The sequence below is a fragment of the Pipistrellus hanaki genome, assembly GCF_964339955.1.
Source record: "Pipistrellus hanaki genome assembly, chromosome: 21".
Taxonomy (NCBI): Eukaryota; Metazoa; Chordata; class Mammalia; order Chiroptera; family Vespertilionidae; genus Pipistrellus; species Pipistrellus hanaki.
This window is the reverse complement of record NC_140523.1, coordinates 9,460,553-9,474,060: the sequence shown is the minus strand read 5'-3', so window position 1 is coordinate 9,474,060 and position 13,508 is coordinate 9,460,553.

Genomic DNA, 13,508 nt, shown 5'->3' with positions numbered 1-13,508 from the left:
CTAATGGGTTCTATTTGGTGAGCTCTGACATGGAGAGAAAGCTGAGAAACTGTCACATGTGACAAACACTCACCTCTAACTCATACACAGGTTGGTGATATAATAAGCTTACAGTTGTAAATTCAGATTGTATTTTGAAAGCTATTTGAGAAAATGATTTTATTCTTTTTTCGGGTGGGAGATAGAAAGAGGCTGGAGTAAAGATATACATAGATATGCTGTCTCCCTCTAACCCTCTACTAGGAATACATTGTGGCATGTGCACTGACGTGGAATCAAACCAGAGAACTTTCTCTGAGGTCACTGCCTGGGCCAGAGCTTGTTCCTGTATTATTATTATTATTACTACCAATTATTGTATTATTTTCCACACCAACAACTCTAAACCCTCTTTTGCCACATCCTGTATTGTCCTACTGCCCTCTTGTAATCTCTCTTTCTGCCTTTCGTGGCCCTACAGGCACTCATGGATTTTTCCATTCTTTGCAGTAGAATAGTTCATACCATTCATAATTTTATTGGCGCTATTTGATGTGTACTTTTAAACAAGTGCTGGTTTCCTCCAAGCTACACATTGATTTTGAAATTTAATACAAATGCTTATGTGAAGAGTGGTTGTTTTTATTGCTGAGTAGTACTGGATATTGTGAATAACTCCTTTATCTGTTGATCTCTGTTGTTTGTTATTTCCAGGTTTTAGTTATTATAAATAAATCTTTTGGGAATATTTTCATTCAATTCTATATGTAGACATACGTTTTACTTATCAAACCATTGAGAGGGTGAATGTCTTACATTTAAGATATGCAGAACTGTGATCCAAAATGGTCATTCCCTTTGCCTTACCTCTAACCCATATTATATAAAAAATTCAATTTTTCTGCTACCCTGTAAGGACATACAATGTTTAACCTTTTCAACTAGTAACCTTAGAAATGCATTTAATGTTAAATTGCTTTTGTTTTAATTCCATCTACTGAGGAATTTTTAATGGTGAGCAATTGTTTTTATCTGCTTTGTTTAAACGTCTGCTGAGAATCTTTTGCAAATTGTTTAAATAAATATATTATTTTACCAAAGGAGGACTGTGCAGCATCTAAGACATATGATTAAATATCCATAATTCTTCAGTGACTCAAATGACTCTTTGCCTTATGGAACCATAGGTTTTGCAGCCTGAAAGGAAAACTGTTTCATTCAGTTTTAATGATGTGCACAACTGATGTCATCTTATACCATATACTTACATACTTAATCTGCATTGTTAACATTCGGAGCTACACTTATTTAAGTCTAATCAGTCATTAATACATGAAATGGCATGTAGCTTTGTAGTATTTGTCAATTTCCTGGTGTAAACACTCTCATTACGGTTCATTTTAAACTGTCAAAATGAGTGCATTGAACTCAGTCCTGATTACATATTTCTGAAGCACATCGTTGTATTTTATTTCCCACAAATGGATATAGAAGCAACAAACATGATTCAGAACATTCTTAATAACACAGTTAAATTATTGGGAAATATCAAGCTTTAAATTTGGGTTCAGTTCTGGCAAAAGCACATGCCTGGGTTGTGGGCACAAACCCCAGCAAGGGACTTCCAGAAGGCAGCAGTTCAATGATTCTCTTCATTGATGTTTATATCTCTCACCCCTCCCTTTCTCTATGAAAGTATGTCTGTGTGTGTGTGTGTGTGTGTGTGTGTGTGTGTGTGTGCATTTCAGAGAGTTTTTTTTAAAGAGAGTAAATTAGTATGACTCAGTATGTGTGGGGTCACAACCATGCATGCTGTGGAAGACACATAAGAATGGCAGAAAATCTCTCTTTCCCATATGGGGTTATTTTGCATTGCAGACCAATGCCTTGAAAGAAAGTCCGCATGACGTTGTGGTTCTAATTTGCAGTCTGGTTCCTCTCTCATTGGTGAGTTTAATGGTCTCCCTTGTTGGGCCTGTGTGAACTATATGAATTATATTTTCTGCTCACAGTAAGTATTACATAATTCTCAGCAATGTTTAGGGGAAACCCTCCCCATATTATAAAGGATCTATGTACCATTAAGTATGAAATTTGATATGCTGCCAAGACTGGTTTGGCTCAGTGGATAGAGTGTCGGTCTGCTGACACTCTATCGGTCCCAGGTTCGATTCTGGTCAAGGGCATGTACCTTGGTTGTGGGCACATCCCCATTAGGGTGTGTGCAAGAGGCAGCTGGTCAATGTTTCTCTCTCTTCAATGTTTCTAACTCTCTTTCCCTCTCTCTTTCTCTCTGTAAAAAATCAATAAAATATATTAAAAAATAGAAATTTCATATGCTGGTGTCATTTGCTGTAAGACTCCGATGTTTAAATTGAACCACCAGTAAAACAGACTCTATCAATAGAGAGTAGGAAAGACTGCAGTAAATTGCGGGGGGGGGGGGGGGAATTGCCTCTTCTAAACATTTTTTTACAAATGGTCAAAGGTCTGTGGCTTGTGTGCTGTTTGCTTATAGACATTTTCAGGGCCTCCATAACTGTTTTCTGTGGCTGAAGTCATTGGCAGAGAAGATAAACACTAATGTTTTTAGTTCCCTGACCCATCTAGGGTGGTTATATCAAGGTTTCCTCAACTGAAAAGACCTCAGAGCTGAGAAAGAATAATCCTACAATCAGTCCCAGGTTGTGTTTTTTTTTTTTTGTGATCTGTCAGCATTCCTGTGGATTCTGATGGTAATCATCTTCACTGATTGCCAATATTTGCTTCCCCTGAGGCAAGGCTTGTCCCCCAAGAAATTAGGAGAGAGATGCTATGGCCCAAATAGGGTTGTGATTTTTATTTTCTAACAAGATGTAGATATCCAGGCCTTTACTGGAAATGCTCCTTAAGGCTTTATTAAGTACTAGAAGCCCAGTGCATGAAAATTCATGCAATGGAGAGGGGGACTCCTCAGCCTGGCCTTCCCCCTCTTACACTTCAGGAGCCGTCAGGGACTGGAGTCGACCTTGTGATTAGGGAATGGCGATGCCCCATCACACCTCTGCTGCTTCCAGTGCCAACAGTGGGAGCCTCAGCTCTCCCTGGTTACTGAGCCTCTGGCAGACTTGAGTGGCTGGACAACCACCGTCCCAGGCTTAGGCACCTTGGGCAGACCCTTGGTGACTGGGGGACTGTGGGGACTGGGGGATTTCAGAGGCAGGGATATGCCTTACCCATGGGATATATCAGCTAAAAGTTAATAGAGGAAGGTGCCTGGGCTTCTCTGAGCATCACTCCTGGACTTCCCATCTCTGCTCATCTACTGAGTATGAATGGTCTCCCTGTAACACCAGGGCCAGGAGGCAGAATGGGCTCAGTGCTTTCTGCAAGGGGGGATGTTGAAAATATGAAGGGACCTCACTCAGCACAGGTTCCAGCACAGAATGTACAGAAACCACAGGATCACCATGGGTGTGAATGTCATCAGTTTTCCAATCAGCCCCACCTGATGAAACAGTCACCTGGGTAATGGACATGGGAAGGATGCTTGGAGGCAGGGTAGTGACTGCTGTGAATATAAGAGAACATGGACTCTGGAATGCCTGCAGTCCAGTAACCTTCCTAGTCACCTCTCTTAATATATGGATTTCACACCTACCACAGTGGGGGACCCAGGCAGCAGGGAGTTACCCAGGGTCACACTCAGAAGTCGGGTCTGATTTTTCTGCCAAGGACATCTCCCCAAACTCCTTTTTTTTTTTGAAGTTCACTCCAATAAATTTTGGCTTTTGGGAAGCTCAGAGACAAAGTCTAGGTGGATGAGGAGAAAGACAACCAACCATTCTAATGGACTTCCACTGCCATTCATTACCAGTGCCTCCTCCTTTCCTTTACCCTGAGCAGCCCCAAAAGTGGCTGGTATCACGTGGTCACCTTCGGACTGGGGTCCATCAAGTATGTCAGGCTCTACTACTTACTGTGATCTTGGCTGCAGCCAGTGATAGGCTTTGACCAATGAAATGTGGGAGTCCAGCCTGTCAGCTTAACAGAAGAGTCTGGAACCAGGGAGATGGGCCGCCCTCTCTGTCCACCTCTGATGACACCCAGCAGGAACCTACATGTTGGCTGCTCCTTTATCCTGATTCCAGCAGAATCAGGGTGTTCATATGCTATAAACAAGAAAGATACCTTCTTTACTGTAAGGCATTAAAGCTTTGGGGCTGTTCATTACCCACAATAACATCTAGCCAAATGGAAATGCATCTCAGATTCTACCCTCTAGGAGGCAGCAGAGCCTAAAATTAGTAAGCAGTGCAAGGTGGCTAGAGGCACATGGGTTTGACTTCAACCCTGCCTTTATTAACTCTACAAACAAGCAATTAATTTTGAGCCTCTGAGCCTGGATTACCTCCCCATCAAATAGATTGTGAAACCATTTCAGATTGCAAAGAGGATTAAATGAAATAATAATGCATGTAAAGCATTGAATCCAGGCTTGGCACCTGTAGTAGACATTCAGTAACTCTTAGCTCCTTAACATCTCAATGTGTACTGACTACAGATATGCAGACAATATAGAAAATGTCTATATATTGGCCTATATATCCTGTCAAATTTTCTTTTTAAATCAGTAGGATAGGGTTACATGTATTCTCTCATAGCCTGCTTTTACTCTTAATAATGTAATATTTTATGTAAAAAAAAAAGGGGGGGGGGAGAGAGATAAGCTGAAATGGCTCAGTTTACTGAGCATAGACCCATTCACAGAGAGATTGCTGGTTCAATTATTATTTGAGGGCACCTGCTGTTGTTATGGGCTTTAGTCCACTAGGGGGTCATGTCCAGGGAGCCATTTTATGTTTCTATCCTTCTTCTATCTGTAAAGGTCAATTAAAATACCTTTACATATATTTATCCATTTAGATTTGTAATCTTTTTAAAATATATTTAATTGACTTTTTTATTGAGAGGAAGGGAGATAGAGAGTCAGAAACACTGATGAGAGAGAAACATCAATCAGTTGCTTCCTGCACACCACCCACTGGGGATGTGCCCACAACCAAGGTACATGCCCTTGATCGGAGTTGAACCTGGAACCTTTCAGTCTGCAGGCTGACACTCTATCCACTGAGCCAAACCTGTTGTGGCTAGATTTGTACTCTTAAGGAATAATTGAAATAATTCTTTTCACCTGAGGGAGCAGAATCTGTAATAAAGTATGCAAATAGGAGTTCAGTTTTGTAGAAAACACTTTCTACAAACCTGTGACAATCCCCTAAAACTTCAGTTGTCAGTTTATAATGTCACTTGGATGCCCCAGAACAATATTTGAAATGGTCTGGGAATGATTGGGATCCTAGTGCCACATGCACGGCTAGATTGCTGCATTACCCAAAGGCCCATGGGCTAAGGAGGGCTGGGTTTAGTCAATGAAGCCCAGGAGAGACCCATTATCCCTGTGCTCATTGGTTTGAGTTTGACTTCCAGAGTCTTTCTCTTGGTGGTGAATTTGACCTTTTCAATGTGCTCACAGAATCAGAGGCTCCAGTGCTGGGTCAGGAGGCATCAGAGGCAGTGTCCCCGAAGTGCAGTTGAGTGTCTGAGGCTTGCTTAGTTCCAACAGGCCGTGAATGAGTCCTCTGTGCCTCCCCAACTACTTTCTGCTTCCAGAGTTCAACCCGGCCTCACCTCATTCACCCTCCAGCCTCGGGTGTGGGGGCCTGTCCTGTCCTGCAGTCCAGGTCTTGGTGCCAAAACAGTGAGTTGCTTGAGGGTGCCACATGGTGTGATTGAGTGGGAGAAGGTGACAGGCTGAAAAGCCACCGTGTAAGGCCATTATGGTGTGATTGAGTAGGGAGGATTGGGGAAATCCTGTTCTGTCTTATACCTAAAGGCAACAAAGAAGATGAAGCAAAGTTTTGTGTGAGGAGTTTTGCTTTCATTTGCAGGAAGCTGCTGCCCTTAAAGGCTGGGATCCATAGAGGGGCATGGTGGGAGTTAGGTTTCTAAACTTTTCTTAAAACCACTCACAGGAAAAACATACTAGAAGAGAGAAGATAGCAGTTAGGGACAGGATGGAGAAGTCCTGGGGAAGCCCTGATGGAATGCTGGCATCACGAGGTCTGGTGCCGGGCAAGGGCCCTGAGCAGCCTGAGATGATGGGTCCTGGTGGTGGTTTTCAGGCTCTCAACCGACCTTTACTTTCAACAGATTCCTGCAGATGCAGAACCACTTAAAGGGACTGAGTTGTAGAGCTTATTTAAGGGCCTCCCAGTCTGGTTGCATTTGAGATAGTTGTGTTCTGGGAATGCCAGCCAAATCTTATAGGTCTTTGACCTGGGGACCCTAATGGTACATCAAGCCCAGAATTCTAAGTCCAGAACTAGGGTCATATTACTAGTCCCTGTTTTTTGCAACCAATGGAATGGGATGTGAGAAGATTTTCCAGGCATGGGTTCCCATATGGGTAAAGGCTTGGAGTGAAGACTGAGCTCATACAGGAACCCTGAGGTGCTTCCCCCTTTTTTCCTTTTAATTAGGAGCTGGAAACAATGGGACAGTTGTCAGGTCTTAAGCAGCTTTGTGACAATATGAAAGTTTGTTCTGTAGGTGATGGCAACAATGGGAGGTTTGGAGCAATGGAGGCAGAGTTCTGACCGAGGTCTCTTAGATGCCCTGTGGCTACAGCAGGCTGAACCATATAAATGGGATGAAGGTGGTTAGAAGGACTTGGATGGATGCTGCTGTGATCGTCTTGGTTAGTGTCATAGTAATTAGTCACGGAGAGTGGCTATGGAGGTGAAATAAGCTTTGGTTCTGGATTGGTGTTTTAGGTGTGCCCACCAAGATTTTCTAATTTGGAGCTTGAGAGAGAGGTACGAGTGAAGGATGACGTGAAAGATTGCATTTGTCCACTAAAGATATGGAAAGACCATCAGCCGAGATGCAGATATTCATAGTAGAAACTATAATATCCACTTGGGATACCAAAATTATTATATTCTACCTGTTACGGTTGTGATATTTCAGGGAGCAGTTCATGAGCAAGTGGCACTCCGCGGCACAGTTCAGGATGAAAACTTCTTTAAAATGTAGGCAGAGTGTAGGGACTAGGAACGTGTTGTGGATCATATTTTTTCTTCTGCTTTTTAATTAGAAAGTGAAGGACAATTAAACTAAGGAATCAGTGAAATAATACTTTTCACCTGAGGGAGCATTCTAAGAGTCAGGGAATCTGAAATAATGTTTTCAAACAGTTCAGTTTTGTAGACAACACTCCCTAGACACTTGTGAAGATCCCCTAAAACCTAAAGTTGTTAGTTCCGAATGTCAATTGGATGCCCCCGAACAATATTCCCAATGGTCAGGGAGTAATTGGGATCCTAGAGCCACATGCAAGGCTATATTGCTACATTACCCAAAGGGCCACGCACTAAGCAGGGCTGGGTTTAGTCAATGAAGCCCAGGAGAGGCGCATTATCCCTGTGCTCTTTGGTTTGAGTTTGACTTCCAGAGTCTTTCTCTTGGTGGTTAATTTAACCTTTGCACTGTGCTTTCATGGAATCAGAAGCTCCACTTTCATGGAATCAGAAACTCACGAGGCATCAGAGGCAGTGTCCCCACAGTGCAGTTGTGTGTCTGTGGCTGGTAGAGTCACAACAGGCTGTGATTGAATTCTCCGTGCCTTCCAAACTACTTTCTGCTTCCAGAGTTCAACCTGGCCTCACCTTATTCACTCTCCAGCCTCGGGTGTGGGTGCCTTTTCCAGTCCTGCATTCCAGGTCTTAGTGCCAGAACAGTGAGTTGCTTGGGGTGCCACATGGTGTGATTGGGTGAGAGAAGGTGACAGGCTGAAAAGCCACCGTGTATTGCCATAGTGGTGTGACTGAGGAGGGAGGATTGGGGAAATCCTGTTCTGCTTTATACCTAAAGGCAGCAATGAAGATGAAGTAAAGTTTTGTGTGAGAAGTTTTGCTTTCATTTTCAGGAAGCTGCTGCCATTAATGGCTGTGATCCAAAGAGGGACATGGTGGGAGTTAAGTTTCTAACCTTTTCTCAAAACTTCTCAGAAGAAGAGCATACCAGAAGAGAGAAGATAGCAGTTAGGGACAGGATGGAGAAGTCCTGGGAAATCCCTGATGGAATGCAGGCATCACCGGGTCTGGGGTTGGGCTAGGGCCCTGAGCAGCCTGAGACTGTGGACCCTGGTGGCGGTTTCCAGGCTCTCAACAGACATTTACTTTCACCAAATTCCTGCAGATGAGGAACCAATTAAGGAGACTGGGTGGTAGAGCTTATTTCAGGGCCTCCCTGGCTTGTGGCCTCTTAGATACATAGTTGTGTCCTGGGAATGTCCAGCCACTTTTCTAGGTCTTTGACGTGGGGACCTTAATGGGGTACCAAGCCCAGAATTCTAAGTCGAGGACTAGGATTATATGATTGTTCCTTGTTTTTGGCAACCAGTGGAATGGGATGTGAGAAGTTTTTCTAGTTCTGTGTTCCTTTATGGGTAAACACTTGGAGTGAAATCTCAGCTCATTCAGGAACCCTGAGGTGCTTCCCCCTCTTTCCCCTTTTAATTAGGAACTGGAAACAATGGAACAGGAGTCAGGTCTTGAATAGCTTTGTAGCAATGTGGAAGTCTGTTTCTGTAGGTGATGGGAGCAATAAGAGGTTTGGAGCAATGGAGGCAGGATATCTGACCCAGGTGTCCTTAGATTCCCTGTGGCTGCAGCAAGCTGAACCATATAGATGGGATGGATGCGGTAGAAAGACTAGGATGGAGGATGCTTTGATCGTCCTGGTTAGTGTCATAGTAATTGGCCACTGGTGTAGCTGTGGAGATGAAATAAGCTTTAGATTCTGATTGGTGTTTAAAGTGTGGCCACCAGGATTTTATAATTTGGAGGTTGAGAGAGGGGTAAGTCAAGGATGAAGTGAAAGATTATGTTTGGCAACTGGAGGTGTGGAAGGGCTATTATCTGACATGCAGATATTCATAGTAGAAATGGGGAATACAAAAACTTTTATATTCTGCTTGTTAGGTTTGTGATATTTCAGGGAGCAGTTCATGAGTTACTGGAGCTTTGAGGCAAAGTTCAGGATGAAAATTTCTGTAAAATGTAGACAGAGTGAGGGACTAGGGAAGTGCTGTGGATCATCTCTTTTTTTCATCCCCTTTTTAATTGGAAACTAAGGAGCAAATGAGATGAGACTGCAGCTGTTACATATTCACTTGTTAATCATATAAAATAATATTGTTGTGAGTTTGAGCCTGGGTTGTTTTCCTCATTCTGGTTGATTTGTATAGGGCATGAGTGGTCATTGGTGAGGCTCATGGGCATGGGGTAGAGGGCCATAGACTATGGGACCTGAGTGATGAAGGCTGTGACTTGTGAAGGGAGATCAGGTGCAGGGCTAGTGGATATGGCATCAGGAAATGAGACCTGATGAGTTTCTCAACATGTGAGGTTGAAAGAAAACACAATCAGGGAGAGAGGTCTTCATTGTACGACTGAAGGCTGATTCAAGAAGTGTGGACTCTCAGAGTTGGTGTAGAACTTATTCCTGTTTCAATTTTCCAGCGGTGTTTATACCACAAATGCTGAACAATGAGTAAGAAGTGAAGGAGATGACTTTGGAGGCTGTGGGTGTGGGAGTTCAGGTGTGAGACATGTGTGAGAGAAAGAATGATGTGCCCTTGGAGAGGGCATGTGCATTCATGGCTGCAGAGCCATGGCATTTCAATAAGAGGGAATGAAGGGTGAGTCCATTACCTGCTGATATTACAGAGTGGTGAATTTACAGGTTAATTCATGAAAAGAGGGTGCATTGTGGTGGTACATCCCTGGTTGAAAGTTTAGGTGAAATATTTGTGTCCACTTTTCTCTTATTAAGGGCTGTTACAGTGATCAATAGGAATGAGATAGCATACATCACCATCCTTTGGGCTTGAAAATCACTGTTTCTAGAAGGCAAAATGGTAAGATTAATATATTATTGAGGCGTTGAGTTCAAATTTTGGAAAAGATTATTAGGAAATAAACTGTGTCCACCATAGCATATTTGTGTTACATTTGACTTTGTGCCTCTGGGAATGAACCTGTGTGAGAGAATTGTGGTTCAGTGATTTATGACCAAGAGGCAGAACAAAATAATGGCTTCAGCACCATGGGATTGGGTTCAAAGGATTGAAGTGAGATACCATCATTATTGCGGTCTTAAAATGGGAATTCAGAGGACAACAGAGCATTGCCTGATCAGCACCATGTCAAATCCTCACCCTCTCATTATGAACACCATCTCTCCCTACCCTGTGTTCATGACACAGACTGTATTTAAAAGGGGCAGTGAGGCTTGCATGTGAGTCTCAGTGTGAAGGTATCCTGTATAGCAGGGGTCTTCAATCTACAGCCCGCGGGCCACATGCGGCCCGCAGAGGAGTCTGATCCGGCCCGCCAGGTTTTTTGGGCAGTGAGCGCAGCCGAGGTGTTACAGTAGGAATTAGTAGTTCATATATTCCGGCCCTCCAGCTCTCTGAGGGACCGTGATCTGGCCCCCACTTTAAAAACTTTGAGGACCCCTGCTGTATAGGATCATCTACCCTTATTGTTGTGGGAAGACACAGTATCAGTAGGAATATAAGGAGAGAGGGACTTTGGTGGCACCAAGTCCTGGGTTCTTTACTCATGTGGGGAGTTGTGGGAGGATATGCATGTTGGGGAGGATGAACATAAAATCATAGCATAGTAACTGGTCATGGACTGAACTGTCCCCATTATGACAGGATATGGATTTTGAGGATGTGGCCATCACCTTCTCTCAGGAGGAGTGGGAACTCCTTGATGAGTCTCAGAGACTTTTGTACCGCAAGATGATGCTGGAAGTTTTTGCTCTTGTATCATCTGTAGGTGAGACCTTCACAATTCTTTTAGTGTCCTGAAGTGATGTCCTATCTTTCTTTATTCTCCATATGTAAGCTTTCTCTCACCCAGTCCTAGACCATCGGCTCTTCTATTTGATCCCATTATCCTGTCAAATGTGCTGTGGCTGAGAGTGCTGAGTCATTTGCAAAGACCTGAGCAAAGGACTTCATGAATATCCCTCACACCCATAGCATCAAATAGTGCAGGAAGTGTGTGAGTCAGGATTGTCCCAAATCGCTTAATGGGACCAGGCTTGTACTTTGACTTTTTGGGATGTGTCTATGACCACATCCATGGCTTCCAATACATCATTAGTTCAGTTAAAGGAGCTTTGTGATTGACTATGCCAGGTTATGGTCTTTACTTACATAAACCATGGGTGGTTCTTGAAAGACCTCCTTGCATTTTTTGTAATGTTACGTTCCCTGAATACTATTGAATGCTGTGTTGCTCTAGGCAGGTGCTACCTCCTCACCTCTATTGTCTTTCAATAAAACTCAGAATATCTGTGTTTCATGAGCTTGTTCAACAGAAGGTACAAGGGCAACTAAGGTTTTTTCACAGGTTGAACATGCAGGATGACCTAAAAGGCTGCCTCTTTAGTTGCAAAACATAAAAGTGGTGTTTTGATCTTACCAGAAACCTGCTCATGATCAACAGAGTTTAGGATGATGTGCCACTGGCAACAGCTGATTTATCCCTTTTCCTTGCAATGCTTGACATTCTCTGATTTATCTTTAAGTCTATGACTTCTTGGTTTCTGGCTACCTTCAACTTTTTACCCTTTTCCCACCACCCATTGTTCTGAACTGCTCTATCTGCAGTATTTTCAAATAATGACTCGCATATTTGTAATGAAATACACATAGGTGCCTCCCTAGACCTTGACACAAACTTCTTGTTTCTTGAATTTTACTTGGAATAAGATAAGCAGCATTATTCACAGCTTGCCCATGTCACCAGCAGACCAGTCCTGTTGAACACTGTTAGCAGAAGAATGAGCAGATGATCCATGTGGTGCTTGCCATATTTGTATCATATTTTGTTTGAGATCTTCCATGTATGGTGTTCTTGAGTGGCACAGAGGATCACAACATCATCTTATCAATCCATCCTACAGATATGTTACTGTCAGACAATGGCATGTAACCAATGTGTTATGTGTGATACACTTTTATAAACAAACTTTTCCCTGTCAACACAGTCAACATTTATTTCATCACCATTTTTCTGTTTTCAGGTTGTGAGCATAAAACACATGATGCTGAGGCCTGTTCTGAGCAGAGTGAATCTGTGCAAGGGGAGTCACAGGAGAGAGCTTCTAAGACAGCTTCAACAACTCAGAGGACCCCTCTCTGTGGGAGGTGTTTCTCTGTGTTAAAAGACAATCTGCACCTGACTGAGTCACAAGCAGCAGATTTTGAACAAAAATCATTCTTCAATGATGCATGTGTGAGAGACTTTTGTTTCAGTGCAAACCCTCACCAGCAACACCAACATGCCAGTGGAGAGAAGCCATGGAAGGAAGCTGTGGACCAGGCCTCATTTGTGACCAGGTGCAGCTTATATTTATCAGGGTGTCTTCATCCAGTATGGAAGTTGGGAAAGACTTCCCAGACATCTCAGAGCTTCTTCAGGCCCAGGCCATTGTCCACACTGAGGAGCCACTCAATCGTGAGATTTCAGAGGAATTTCCTGATAGAAAAAGGCATCATCAATTTGATGAATGTGAAAAAGCTGCCTGCCACAATCAGAACATTATTCAACATCTGGGTATCTGCTCTGGAGCGGTGAATTGTGAGTGTAATACATGTGGAAATTTTTTCAGATGTATTTCAAATCTCAATAGACATAAGAGAGTTCACAATGGCGAAAAGTCCTATGAGTGTACTGATTGCGGGAAGCTGTTCAATCACAGGTCTTCCCTTACTATACACCACAGAGTTCATACAGGAGAAAAACCTTACCAATGCAGTGAATGTGGAAAATCATTTAGTCAGAGTTGTAACTTCTTATGCCACAAGAGAGTTCACACAGGGGATAAGCCATATCAATGTAGTGATTGTGGGAAGTGCTTAAGTAAAAAGTCTAAACTCATTGAACACTTCAAAATTCACACTGGTGAGAGACCATATGAGTGTAGTGATTGTGGAAAGTAATTTAGGCAAAAATATGCTTTCACATTGCATAAGAGAGTTCACACTGGAGAAAAGCCATATAAATGTAGTGAATGTGGGAATTCATTCAGGGAGATGTCCACTCTTAGAGATCACCAGAGGGTTCACACTGGAGAAAAGCCTTATGAGTGTAGAGATTGTGGAAAGTCATTCAGGAAGATCTCCACTCTCAGAGAACACCAGAGAGTTCACACTGGAGAAAAGCCTTATGAGTGTAGTGAATGTGGAAAATCATTTAGGCAAAAATCTACTTTCTCAAATCATCATCGAATTCACACTGGAGAAAAGCCATATGAGTGTAGTAAATGTCGGAAATTGTTTACCCAAAAATCTGCTTTGACAAAGCATCAGAGAGTTCACACTGGAGAACAACCATATGAGTGTTGTGATCGTGGTAAGTGATTCAGTCACACCTGCTCTCTCAGTGAGCAAAACTGAATTGAAC